Source organism: Idiotropiscis lumnitzeri, chromosome 2 (genome assembly GCF_059441095.1).
Source record: "Idiotropiscis lumnitzeri isolate Australia: NSW breed Sydney's pygmy pipehorse chromosome 2, RoL_Ilum_1.0, whole genome shotgun sequence".
Lineage (NCBI taxonomy): Eukaryota > Metazoa > Chordata > Actinopteri > Syngnathiformes > Syngnathidae > Idiotropiscis > Idiotropiscis lumnitzeri.
The window spans coordinates 37,124,399-37,138,910 of NC_142392.1; the positions used below are offsets into that span (position 1 = coordinate 37,124,399).

Sequence of the window (14,512 nt, forward strand, 5' to 3'; positions counted from 1 at the left end):
TCACGAGTAGACTGGTCGTATCAAAGGGGAGACGCATCTGCTCTCCCTCTGGGGGACTTTTGGAGGGAAATCCCAAAGACTAGCGTGATGGGAATGCATATGCAACAAGGGAAAATTAGATATTCATATCCAATTTGGGCATTCCCTATAAGAAGGGAATGTCTGAGAGGGGGCTCGCACGATTTTGGGGAGACTTCTTTTGATATCAGCATGTGACGAGAAAAAATCTTTTTCGAACCAGTTCTTTTCCATCACCAATCCAGCCTTGCTCGGCTGCCTCTCCGGAAGGCAGCAAGGACCCACAGAGATAATAGAATTACGCTTTTTTAAATTTTGATGACGTCATAGCCCCGCCTACAGAATTACGCTTTTGTCTCTTTGTCCCCGCCTACAGAATTACGCTTTTGTCCAAAATGGCCGCTATCCCCGCCCCCTGTGTTAAAACTATCCAATCTCCAGCCACCTATTTAAAAATATTTACATATTCCCTGCCCTTGAAGGTTTAATACCACGCCTACAGAATTACGCTTTTGTCGAAGTGGGCCCCGCCTACAGAATTACGCTTATTGTCATTGTGATGACGTTGTGTGTGTGTGTGTGTGTGTGTGTGTGGGCCAAGCCCCCCTCCCAAACTGTATGCTTCTTATGTTAAAAACAATGTGTTCCCTGCGTGCGTGCGTCCCCAACCCAAACTGTACTTATGTTATTCATATTTTAATATCTGAAGTATATAAAGCATCCAATGCAATGTTCTATTTAAATAAATAAAATTAAATTAAACGAGTGAAATAATATGAGTTGAAAAGAGCAGGCGTTGTTTTTACCTTTGAATAAGATGTTTATTCGGTGGATATAGGTCATCCATATTTTAATATCTGAAGTATATAAAGCATCCAATGAAATGAGCTATATCTGATTAAATAATGTAGATGTATAAAATTAAATTAAACGAGTGAAATAATATGAGTTGAGAAGAGCAGGCGTTGTTATTACCTTTGAATGATATGTTTATTCGGTTGATATTTGCCCTTTTTGCAAACATGTCTGGACATATTCCCAGCGACATAAGTTTAAACATGGTATTGTGCAGGCTTGGGGGGTTGTCCGGGCAAGACGCCGGCCATAGACACCCTCCAAGCCTGCAGCAGCCTCAAGGTGTTTCAAAAGATAGTGAGTGGCAGGCAACTGTCGACATCCGGTCGTCAGACCCCTTGCCTTTTTTGTAAAATCTGCCTAGTCATGTTTGCATGTCTGGACATGTATTTGTTGGCTACATTTGGACAGTCAAACGCCGTCATTTATCCCGCTACGGACGAGAAAAATGAAGGGTGATGTCTCCACCGCTCCCGCCCCTCGCACCCTCCTATTTCCCTGTACGTCACAGCCTTCCTACTGCCGGCAGCCCCCATGTTTGTAGTCCTTTTTTGTAGTCCATACGCTGAGTAAAATAGCAACCAGCCTGGTTAAGAAATAGAATACAGCTAGGTTAAGAATATAGCACACAGCTAGGCAACCCCCATGTTTGTAGTTTATACAGGTAAGCAAAGAAATATTAGATATTAGAATATTATATATTATTATAGATATATATTATAGTATAAATATATATATAAATATATATATATATATATATATAATAAATAGCATATATATATATATATATATATATATATATATATATATATATATATATATATAATAAATAGCATGCTGCTAAGAAACAGCGTACAGCTAAGAAATAGTATGTAGTTAGGTTAAGAAACAATATACATTTAGGTTAAGAAAATAGAATACAGCTAAGAAACAACATGCGTTTAGGTTAAGAAATAGCAGCTAAGCTAAGATATCATTAAGGTCGTTTTACCAATTATTTTTCCTTTCAAGGAGGAACATCATCTTGTCTGTAGACATCCCCAAGTCATCTTTGCAACAAGCTTCGACATGTTTTCACGTATTTCTTATCTATAGTTGGACAGACAGACGACCACCAAGTTGTGGTCGTGTGTGTAAGCATAAACAACACCGCCCGCCCCCCAGAATCACGCTTCTGTCAAAAATAAGCACATCCCCTACTATCATATCCCGACCCCAGTCTCAATACAGCCAAAGCCCAAGTCACGCTCTGCACAGACAAACCAATTTTTCCGGCTGAAGAGCCAGACCTACTCTAAAAATGAAGACGCTCAGAACAAGACGCCGCGTGGTCATGGACATCACACCGAGAAGGGTGACAACCATCGCTGCACCTGATCAGGTTTCTAATAACATTGCAGAGCTCTCATCAGGTAAACAATGCAACTATTAACTAACTATATCGCTATATAATATTTAATTATGGTATCTTTGTACTGCAGATAGCGGTGTGGATGAACCTACTGTTGTAGTACGGTAATTTGTCAATGGGTGGTGCTGTTGCTTAATGCTGTGACTTTGTGTATCGCGAAGAAGACTGTTTACTTCCGGTTTCTCTGCGCTGCTGTTATGTTGCTGGCTGTTGCGCACTTCAATAAAGAACGGCTCACGCCACAAATTCAACAGGTTATGGGCCCAGAACGGCGCTAAAAAGGCTGCTTACTCGAATTATTTGTAAGAGATAAACAGTACCGTGGGATTTCACGATGGATGAGAAGCTGTTTATTGACAAGCTGAGCGGACCGGAGAATTGGGCAACGTGGAAGTTTCAGATGGAGCACTTGCTAAAGGCTAAAGGACTGTGGGGCATGCTAACAGAGACAGACACGCTAGCCGCCGATGCTAACGCCCACGAACAGGCTGAATTCACTAAACGGAGTGAGAAGGCATTCTCCATGATAGCACTGAATGTGAGTACAACCCAGTTGTATTTGATAACAAGTTGTCAGAATCCCAAAGAGGCGTGGACTACGCTGAAAGGCCATTTTGAGAGAGATACCTTGGCAAATAAACTGTTTTTGAAGAAAACATATTTCCGATGTGAAATGAAGGAAGGAGAACGTTTGACTCAGCATTCAAAACAAATGAAGGAGCTTACTGATCAGCTATCAGCAATAGGAGCTGTAATTGAAGAGGAAGACCAAATTGTAACACTTTTGGGAAGCTTGCCACCAAGTTATGCCACAATTGTCACTGCACTAGAAACAAAGATTGACAATCTGACACTGCAGTTTGTTCAGCAAGCATTGATAAATGAGGAGCAAAAACGAGTTAATGCTAGTGCTGTAACAGGTGGTGCATCAGCCATGTCCACACAATTTCAAGCAACTGTGCAGGATAGCTCGAATGCAGTGGGAGCAGAAGGACGGAGCAAGTGGAGGTGTTACAAATGTGGGAAAGAAGGTCATATCAAGCGTGATTGTCCAAGCTGGAAACGCAAAGATAAGCAGAAAACTCACAAAGCTAAAAGCATGATGTGTGAAGATGAAGAAGATGCAACAGAAGGTGCTTTTGTCACAAAAGAAGTACATTCAACTGACAAATCGCAACAAGGTGAATGGTTGATTGATTCAGGAGCATCAAAGCACATGACATGTCATAAAGATATACTTCAAGAATACCACCAGTTCTTAAAGGCACAGACTGTAAAACTAGGTGACGGCAGGGTGGTTGATGCCCTTGGAATAGGAAATGTCTGTTTGGAAATGACTTTCAAACACAGGGATTCAAAACGGATTACAATGTATGATGTTCTGTATGTTCCTTAGCTATCTGGAAATCTTTTCTCAGTGGGAGCTGCTACCAAAAAGGGAAATACAGTACAGTTCAGGAAATTTCACTGCTACATTCGTGGAAAAAATGGAATCCTCCATGGAATAGGAACTCAAAGAGCTGATGGACTTTATCAGCTGGATGTTGAAGGAAATTCACCCGCCTGTCACGGTGCATCACTCGCAGCTAGTCTGTGGCACCAGCGCCTGGGACACACCACCAAGCTGAAGGAACTGAAGGATCTAGTAAAAGGGGTGGACTTTTCTGCAGAAACAGAGATTCCATTCTGTGAAGGATGTGTGGAAGGCAAACTGTCCAAACGGCCATACAAGTCGATTGGAGGAATACGGTCCAAACGCAGAATGCAGCTCATTCACAGTGATGTCTGTGGTCCCATGCAGACTGAATCTATTGGTGGAGCAAAATATTTTGTGACATTCATTGATGACTACTCGAGATGCTGCAAGGTATACTTCATGAAACAGAAGAATGAAGTTCTTTACAAATTTAAGGAATTTGAGAAAACATTCTCGAATGAATGTGGGCAAAATATCACAAGACTGAGAACTGACAATGGTGGTGAGTACACATCAAAGGAGTTTCAAGAATATTTGAAGGATCAAGGCATCCATCATGAAATGACTGTTCCTCACTCACCGCAGCAAAACGGTGTTGCAGAAAGAAAAAATAGGACACTAGTTGAAGCTGCTAGAAGCATGCTATCTCATGCAAAGTTACCAAAGATGTACTGGGCAGAGGCTGTAGCCACGGCAGCTTACATTCAGAACAGGCTGCCCACATCTGTCTTGAAGCAAGAAACACCCTACAAGAGATGGTATGGAATATAACCTGACATGAGACACATAAGGGTTTTTGGCTGTATTGCTTATGCACATATTCCTGACGAAGATAGACGCAAACTGGACAAAAAGGCTGTAAAACTTCGTTTTGTGGGATATGCAAACAATGCAAAGGGCTACCGTATGTACGATGAAGAACGAAAAAGGATTCTGATTCGTCGTGATGTCATCTTCAACGAATCCAACTTTGATTGGAAAGAACAAGTGGAAGTAACCTGCTCAGAGACTGAAATCAGCATGGAAGAAGATGAGAGTGAAACACAAGAGGTCATTGTTGATACACCTGTTAGAACAAGTGACCGACTGAAAAAAGCTCCAAAGAGATATGGATATGATGAGTTTGCTGATACAGTTATTGTTGATCATCATGCCAAAATATGCTGTGTGACGGAACCAGTCACGATGAAAGAAGCAATGATGAGTCCAAATGCAAAGGAATGGCAGGAGGCAGCTGATTTGGAATATGAGTCGCTGTTGGAAAATGAAACGTGGGACCTGGTGGATTTACCAAAGGAAAGAAATGCAGTCGGATCAAGATGGGTTTTCAAAGTCAAGTATCTTAGTGATGGACAACTGGAGCGATACAAGTGTCGACTTGTCGCCAAAGGTTACTCACAGTTGTTTGGTACTGACTATTATGAAACCTTTTCACCAGTGGTACGATTCAACTCAATTCGTACGTTACTGTCCTTTGCTATCCAAAACAATTTACATGTACACCAGATGGACGTTGTAACTGCATTCCTCAATGGACACTTAGAAGAAGAAATCTACATGGAGCAACCAGAGGGATACGTCAAACCTGGGCAAGAACACTTGGTATGTAAGTTGAAAAAATGAATTTATGGACTGAAGCAGTCACCTCGCTGCTGGAGCAAAGCCTTCACCGAGTTCATGACGGAAATAGGATTTAAACAGAGTACAGCTGATTCATGTGTGTTTGTTAGATCAAGAGAAGAGCTTGAGATACTTGCTGTGTATGTGGATGATCTCATTCTGATAACACAGTCAAAGGAGAACATGAACCTGCTGAAAACGACCCTCGGTGAGCGCTACAAGATGAAAGACATGGGTGAGTTGTCCTACATACTGGGCATCTCTGTGGTCCAAGACAAAGATAAGAACTGTGTCTTTCTTAGTCAGAAGCATTATATCGAGGCTATACTCAAGAGATATGGAATGGACAATGCAAACCCTGTAGCAACTCCTGCTGATGCCAATGTCAAATTAAGGAAAAGCGATGGTGTCAGTAAGCCAGTAAATCAACAAATCTATCAATCAATGGTAGGAAGTTTGCTGTATGCTGCAATGGCCACACGACCAGACATAGCTCATGCAGTGAGCACTGTGTCAAAGTTCAACGCAAATCCAGACGCTGCACATCTGACTGCTGTGAAGAGGATATTCCGATACTTGAAAGGGACAGCAAACCTTTCTCTCAAGTATGAGCAGTCAAACAAAGATACTTTGATTGGATTCTCTGATGCTGATTGGGCTGGTGATCAAGATGACCGCCGCTCAACAACAGGCAATATATTCCTAGGAAGTGGAGGAGCCGTGAGCTGGCTTAGCAAGAAACAGGCGACAGTTGCACTTTCAACAGCTGAAGCTGAATATGTCGCACTGAGTCAAGCTGCACAAGAAGGTGTTTGGTTGAGACGATTACTGAGTGATCTTGGGATGAAGGATATGTCCATAAGAATTTTGGAGGACAACCAAGGAGCAATCGCAATTGCAAAGAATCCTGTGGACCACTCCAGAACTAAACACATTGACATTCGATACCACTACATCCGTGAATGTGTACAGAATGGACAAATTGAGATCAAATATTGTCCAACAAATGACATGAAAGCGGATATATTGACCAAGCCACTTACGAAACAAAGATTTGAAAATCTTAGAAGGGAAATTGGACTATTTCCAGTCTAAATATATGTTGGTGTCTGACAGTTGAATTGGTTAAAATGTGTGAAACGTGAAAAAAGAGTTCCTGAAGAAATGTGAAAAAGAGTTCCTGAAGTTCACTGTAAAAGAGAAATGTGCTTTTGGTTTGCCTGTCTTGACATTTTTTGAAAAAGGGAGCACAGCTCTGTAAAATTGTTTAAAACCTTGAGATACCATTGTAAAATTAAGTGGGAGTGTTGTAGTACGGTAATTTGTCAATGGGTGGTGCTGTTGCTTAATGCTGTGACTTTGTGTATCGCGAAGAAGACTCTGTTTACTTCCGGTTTCTCTACGCTGCTGTTATGTTGCTGGCTGTTGCGCACTTCATTAAAGAACGGCTCACGCCACAAATTCAACAAAATTCCGTGGGGATATTGGAGGGCGGACTCCACTACGAATAGACAGAGTAAGTCTTTAAAACTGTGTAAAACCGTAAGAATACTAGTCAATGTTACGTGAAGAGACAGAGATAGTCTATAAAACTGATAGAGGATAACAGGGGTGTATCCTCCACGCGCGTTTGAAGGGGGAAAAATAAGGGGAAGAGAAATAAGGGAAAAGAGAGAGATAAGGGGAAAAAGAAAAAAAGGGAAAAATAAAAGTCAAGAGGGAAAATAAAGGAAAAATAGGGGGAAAAATAGTGTGAATGAATAAGTGTGTGTGGCGCTATGCGATAAATGGATACATAGAAATGGTTGCCCCCCCCGAAATTTTATTGTCGTTGGGCTGAATGTCATTTTCCAATGAGAACATGAGGACTTTAGTCTCTGTATGTTTATCAGGGTGCAATATTAGCTTCGCCAGCAGAGGGTGCCTAGGACCTTGCTCATCAGAGCCGACGCTGACTACCGTAGCAGAAGAACAGTCAATTTGTGATGACGCAAGAGAAGCTACGCTTCAAGAACATTTCTGAATGTTACTATTGTGCCCTGACAGGTAAAATCTATTGTAAATAAGCTAAAAAGGATAAGCAGGAGTAGACAATGGTCACAAACGTTGCAGGTGTTGTAGATGTCTAGTTAGATAGAAGATGTGTGTATATAAATTAGTTTTTGAATATGATTCGTGACGACGTACGTTTGCAATGGCGGATACGTTGTGCGACGCGATCGCGGGAGACGAAACAATACAGCATGATATGTGTAATTTGGTAACTGACGTTGCGAGGTGTTTAGAAGTTGAAGTTGTGGCCAAAGTTAATGTGAAACAGGATAGGTTGTGTCATGAGGTGCCAGTATTAATCTTAGTGTTTTGCCAAGCTAAGCTCCAAAGTGCATGTTGTGGGCTTCTATTAGCACTAACCCATTAGCCAGTGCTGGAAACCATTGCCCACATTTAATGTTTTAGAAATCTATTAATTCTTAGGTTTCATCACAAAGATATACAATGTTCATCCTGAAGTTCTCAATGTTTAAGACAACTGTAGTAAAGTAGATTAAACCAGTTCAGTATGTGAAAAAGTATTGTAAGAGCAACAGCTAAAACCCTTTAATTTAATTATATTTCATTGAGTTATAGTCTTTGTTATTAAACGTGCATATTGTGTTTTCCTCGCTAACATAATACAGCAAGTTATGTGGTCTAAGATATAAAACCATTGTCATAGAATTGTCAGAAATTGTAATAGAAATGGTTTTGGTGTGACGGTAGCAGAAGAACAGTCAATTTGTGAGGACGCAAGAGAAGCTGCGCTTCAAGAACATTTCTGAATGTTACTATTGTGCCCTGACAGGGAGAAGTGCTGCTGATTGGAGAAAAATAAATACGTTGCACGGCAGATGAGTTGGCCCATCATTTCAAGCTGTGTAACATGTGCATGGAGGCTTGCAACCTCATTTTGGAACGGGAAATTTAACTAACAACTGTCTGGGAAGCAGAAGCTTGGGAATTACCTAAAACAGAGTAATTGTCAACCTGTTCAGGGATTGGAGAACAGTTAAGGGAAACATGGGGAAATCAAACAGTAAAAAGCTAGAAAAAAAGGATCCGAAACAACAATTGACGTGTAAGGACTAGAAATTTATAGAAAGCCAATGTCCGGAAAAAGTAAAACATTTAAACTTATGCTTGCGTAATGAAAGCCAGTTGAGCAAATGGAACAAGTGATTTTATTGATGACTGGAAGGCACCGATTTCATAAGCACAGTTTCTTCTCACACCTTTTCCATTAAATACGATTAAAAAGACAACTGAAAAGCATAATGTTAAAAAATATGTATTAAGCTGACCAGCGAATTCATGTTATAACAAAAAAACAAATATTAAAACTTATTATTTTTTTATTCCCCGGCCATTATTTTTGTATTTATTCAATTACTTCGACTTTTACCTGCTGGTACGCCGTCCGGTGTGCCCTGTGAATGTTATGATCCTCCAGCAGAACTGGAGGATTGAAGAGGACTCTCCAAACGCAGACACGGAAAAAAGGTGGTGATACAAAGATAGTGTAGCGACTTTGTAAATAGTTCAAGGGTTCTGTGTTTTCCTCTTTTCTGTGGAGGCTGTGAAGGCAGCAGGGGAGTGAACGTTATGTTGTTGTTGTGTTGCTCTCTCTCTGATCGGCGTGGTTGCGGCCAACAGCAGCCGTTTTTGGCTTAATAATAAAAGCGTTCGCTGATGGACAAATTGGCCTGATTTATTATACAACGTTACAATATTTATTATAATCACAATATAGCCAGTGTAATCAGCGCATCTCGCAGCAGCTGATGGCATGGCGCGAGACTATCGCTGGAGGAACGCCCACACAGCTGAAAAAACAAAAACACACGCGGCATGACAGGCACGGATCATGACAGTGAAATGAAAGGTGGCATTCTTCATTTATTCATTTATTCATTCATAACTGACAGCCTCGCTCTCCGCCGTTGCCCGGGCGGAAGGTGCTCCTATTCGGCTTAACTACCACGCACGCCGGCCGGTCTCCTTCGGAGCTCACGCACGGTCCCGAACGAAGCCAAATGTCGCCGCGCGAGTGCCCGGGCGGAAGTTGTTTATCTTCGGCTTGACAGCCACACACGCCGGCGGGTCTCCTTCGGAGCTCACGCACGGTGTCCGATCGTGTACGTCGCCACCAATCGTGTCCGGGGGAACCTGCTCTTCTTCGGCCACTCTCTTCTTCGTCCACTCACCTCTTCGGCGCACGCCGGCCGTCTAACCGCTTCAGCGCCCCCTTGTGCCGCTCGGCGAAACTACAATGCTCCCGAATATTTTTTAGACCCTCGAAGCACTGAACCCGCGAAAGGTGAACCGCAAAGTAGCGGGGGTTCACTGTATTAAATGTATGTGAGGGAATATTTGAAGAGTTTGAGTTTTGTTCAATGGACCATACATATACGAGCCAGCCAAACACAGCGAGAAAACCAGCGCTGACTCCAGTCGCCATCAAGTTGCCAACTCCTGACATACCAAAACCTTTGAGAGAAACTGAGACGATTTGCGTTTCTCTTTCTTGTTCTTTTTATAGTTCAACTTCTAGATCTGTTTTTCACCTTTTCACAACGTAATGAAGGCCAGTTGAGCAAGTGGAACAAGTGATTTTATTGATGATTGTGGAAGGCACCGATTTCATAAGCACAGTTTCTTCTCACACCTTTTCCATTAGGTACGATTAAAAAGACAGCTGAAAAGTATAATATTAACAGATGTTGTTACAGGCAAAGGCAATTAATTTCCTTTACATGTTTGATGTAAACACACAAAACAAATCATGATCACTCAGACACATTGCTTCTTCTGGCACAGATCACATTGGCTTAATGTCAATAAAAAAGCTTTGCAAAATTCAATATATCATATTTTATTCAAAATCAAAATTTACATCTTACCACAAAGAGTCAGTTCCTTCAGTTATTTGTTTTCTTTTTTTTTAAGCTTCAAGGATTGCTGCTTTTCTCACCAGCACAATTGTGACTCTCCGCATATTGTTTAGTGGAGAATTTTTTAGCACAAACGCTGCAACTGAATGGCTTGTCTCCAGTGTGTGTTCTTGTGTGGTTTCGTAAATACGACTTTTGAGAGAACCTCTTGGCACAAACTGAGCAGGAAAAATGTTTTTCTCCACTATGTGTTCTTGTGTGTTTTGTGAAATTTGACTTATCAGAGAAACTTTTGCCACAAACTAAGCAGGAAAAAGGTTTTTCTCCACTGTGTTGTGTGGATTGTTAAATCAAACTTTTGAGAGAAGCTTTTACCACAAACCAAGCAGGAAAATGTTTTTTCTCCAGTGTGTGTTCTTGTGTGGATTGTTAAATTTGCCTTATGAGAGAAGCATTTTCCACAAACTGAGCAGGAAAGAGGTTTTTCTCCAGTGTGCGTTCTTGTGTGGATTGTTAAACTTGAATTTTGAGAGAAGCATTTTCCACAAACTGAGCAGGAAAAAGGTTTTTCTCCACTGTGCGTTCTTGTGTGGATTGTTAAACTTGAATTTTGAGAGAAGCTTTTACCACAAACCAAGCAGGAAAATGTTTTTTCTCCAGTGTGTGTTCTTGTGTGAATTATTAAATATGACTTTCGAGAGTAACTTTTGCCACAAACTGAGCAGGAAAAAGGTTTTTCTCCAGTGTGCGTTCTTGTGTGGATTGTTAAACTTGAATTTTGAGAGAAGCATTTTCCACAAACTGAGCAGGAAAAAGGTTTTTCTCCAGTGTGCGTTCTTGTGTGGATTGTTAAACTTGAATTTTGAGAGAAGCATTTTCCACAAACTGAGCAGGAAAAAGGTTTTTCTCCACTGTGCGTTCTTGTGTGGATTGTTAAACTTGAATTTTGAGAGAAGCTTTTACCACAAACCAAGCAGGAAAATGTTTTTTCTCCAGTGTGTGTTCTTGTGTGAATTATTAAATATGACTTTCGAGAGTAACTTTTGCCACAAACTGAGCAGGAAAAAGGTTTTTCTCCAGTGTGCGTTCTTGTGTGGATTGTTAAACTTGAATTTTGAGGGAAGCTTTTACCACAAACTGAGCAGGAAAAAGGTTTTTCTCCACTGTGCGTTCTTACGTGCCCTTTTAAAGACAGCTTTGAAGTGAATGAGTCAGTGTGACATGCCCTTTCACCTTTGGCTTGCCCATCATCATCATCATCATCATCATCATCATCATCGTCATGATCGTCTGATAATGTGTCCTCATTATGTACTTGTGATGGCCCCCAGTGGTCTTCATCACCTTCTGTTGTCACATGATGACTTGAGCTGATGCTTGTAGGCTCCGCCCCTCTCTTGTCCTCACTCTCATCCTTGTTTTCATCTTCAGTCTTTATAGAGACAATGTTCACTGGTGACTTGTTGATCTCCTCCTCCTCCTCCTCCTTTTTGATGTGAGTCAAGTCTGGCTCCTCTTTTACATAAAGGAGATCGTTTTCACTGACGTCTGCAGGACACAGAAAGACAAATTTGGTTTGGTCAAGTCAAACCTCATGCAGCGACTTTGTCTTATATTGTTTCTACCGTGCTACCTTGACTTGTGCCTGCCGCATACGGAGCAATGCGTGGACCCCAACTTGGACCGGACCATGGGGGCATTTCACAAAATTACGTCCTACGATGTAAACCTCCCTTTAGCAGCACAACAGTGATAAACGAGCATTTAAAAAGGAAGCACGTTGCGGCTGATGCCCGATTTCATTCCTGACATAGTCACAGACGTTTCTGGAAGCGAGCTGAAGTTAGCACACACAGGCTTTTGTGTGCGTCTGATGGAACACCTGTTGTGGGACCCTAACTTATTGATGGGGACCACTGGGGGCCATCGCAACATAATGTCATTGATAGAATAGAAATCCTTCAAGCGAAATATGTTTACAAGTATTTCTTTTTGCATTAAGAGATAGAACTAAATATTCCTGGGCTTGTTGGTAGAAAAGGAGGTTGTGACGTTCTCCCTTTTTAAGCCCATCGTAAGCCAAAGAGATATATATTCAGTGGAACCTCGGTTCTCGACCATAATCTGTTCCAGAACCCTGTTCGAGAACCGATTTGTTCGAACACCGAATCAAATGCAATAGTTGTATGCACTACTTTTCTTTTTTCGCTAGTAGCAGCTTTGTTGCTTGCACTGACCTTCTTAGGAGGCATGATTAGGGGCTAAAACACTTCCCAGCACGTAGCACGTCCGCACGCGACAACAATTGGTCAATTGGCTGCTCAGCATCCCACCCTCGCGTGCGCACTCACGCGTCATACCGGCGTTCGAACTCCGATGTTTGTTCGAACTACGAAGCAAGAATTTCTCTATTTTTTTTGTTCGAACTCCAATTAGTTCGACCTCAGAGTCGTTCGAGAACCGAGGTTCCACTGTATATATATATACACAGTGGAACCTCGGTTCTCGACCATAATCCGTTCCTGAACCCTGTTCGAAAAGCAAATTGTTCAAACACCGAAACATTCCTTTGCTGCTTGCACTGACTTTCTTAGAAGGCATGATTAGGGGCTAAAACACTTCGTACACCTATATAAAATGCGAGAGCAAAACGCAGCACGTCTGCACGCGACAACAATTGGTCAATTGGCTGCTCAGCATCCCACCCTCGCGTACGCACTCACGCGTCATACCGGCGTTCGAACTCCGAGGTTTGTTCGAACTGCGAAGCAAGAATTTCTCTATTTTTTTGTTCGAACTCCGATTAGTTCGACCTCAGAGTCGTTCGAGAACCGAGGTTCCACTGTTTATATATATATTTTTAAGCATTTTTGAAGGTGTGCCGCTACTTCGCGGATTTTCAGTTTTCACGGGTGTCAGGTTTAAAAAGGTCCTGACGCCTTCTTAGACTGAATTAAAATGGAGAGAACCAGAGGAATAACCAGGGAAGGTTTTGTCTTTTCTCCATCGCGGATGGGAGGAGAAGCCAGGAGGTGAAGTAGACGTCTTGCCAGTTCAATCTCCCGCACTCTCACTGACTTCTTCGCCCAACCCTTTGGACTTTTATTCAGAGGAAAACGAAACTTATGGAAAGTGAAACTCAGGAAAACGAAACTTAACTTAGGCAAGCGTGTGTGTGCCAAAACAATGAGTGGCTGAGTGTGCATGTGCTGAAGCAATAATGTGAGTGTCTGTGTGTGTGTGTGCAATTATTAGTGATACAAATAGTGCATAAAAACATGATTATGAATACACAAAATTGGTGACATATCCGAACAGCGGGTGGTCTCGGTCCCCATTAACCGCGATAACCGGGTTTTTACTGTCCTTCCAACTGACTCCTTCCGCGACTCGCACACTCCCCTTCTCTTCTCAAGTGCGCAATCTCCTTTCTTCAAGTGCACATTCTCCCACGTCATCAATCGGGATTGCGCATCGACATCCCGCAACCGACAAAATAAGCACATTGTCCATTACATGCGCCACACCAATCAAAGGCAAACAGTATTAACAATACAGCAGAATGTCAAACGATGCACAATTATTAACCATATAACTGTGTATATCATAAAGCCATCACAATTAACATTAGTTCGGAAAATATCCCCTTCTTAATCACAACTCAAAGGGATGATTCTATAAACATGCGAACCTTCAGAAGAACCATGAACACGTCAACTATAATTTAGCTCTTCTTTTTTAACTAACTAATACAGTGATTCTCAAATAGTGGGGCGCGGTGCGATGCTAAGGGGGGCGCATGAATTGATGACAGTGCTCCACACAGCCAGCAGCTAATCATATCACAGCGGGGCGTGTCCTATTTTTCCACTTTTGTGCTGAACAGACTGCAGTTTTCACCCAGGAAATCCATTCAGCACGACATTAAAAAACGACAACGCCGTTCATTCTTCTCGTCTAACAAAAAGAAGCACACGAGTTATCGCTAAGCAGAGATCAAGTGCGGATTTGTTGAGATTGGCGTTTGAAAATGTGTGAAAGAACGACACCCAAGTACAAAGATAAGATAAGATAAGTTGTCCTTTATTAGTCCCACAATGGGGAAATTTGAGGTGTTACAGGAGCAAAGATATAGATCACACAGAGTCGGCGGCGTAATGTAGCCGTTAATGTATAACATTCGCAGCAGACATTCATAAAAAG

The 14,512-nt window shown here is 41.8% G+C and overlaps 1 protein-coding gene and 1 pseudogene across 1 annotated transcript in view; one reads left to right on the forward strand and one right to left on the reverse strand.

Moving 5' to 3' along the window:
• The window catches only part of LOC148342459 (uncharacterized), a 299,864-nt gene that overhangs the window by 66,195 nt on the left and 219,157 nt on the right, over nucleotides 1-14,512 (forward strand). The gene's annotated exons all lie outside the window — the stretch shown is intronic.
• The window catches only part of LOC148342462 (uncharacterized), a 30,556-nt pseudogene continuing 26,361 nt past the window's right edge, over nucleotides 10,318-14,512 (reverse strand).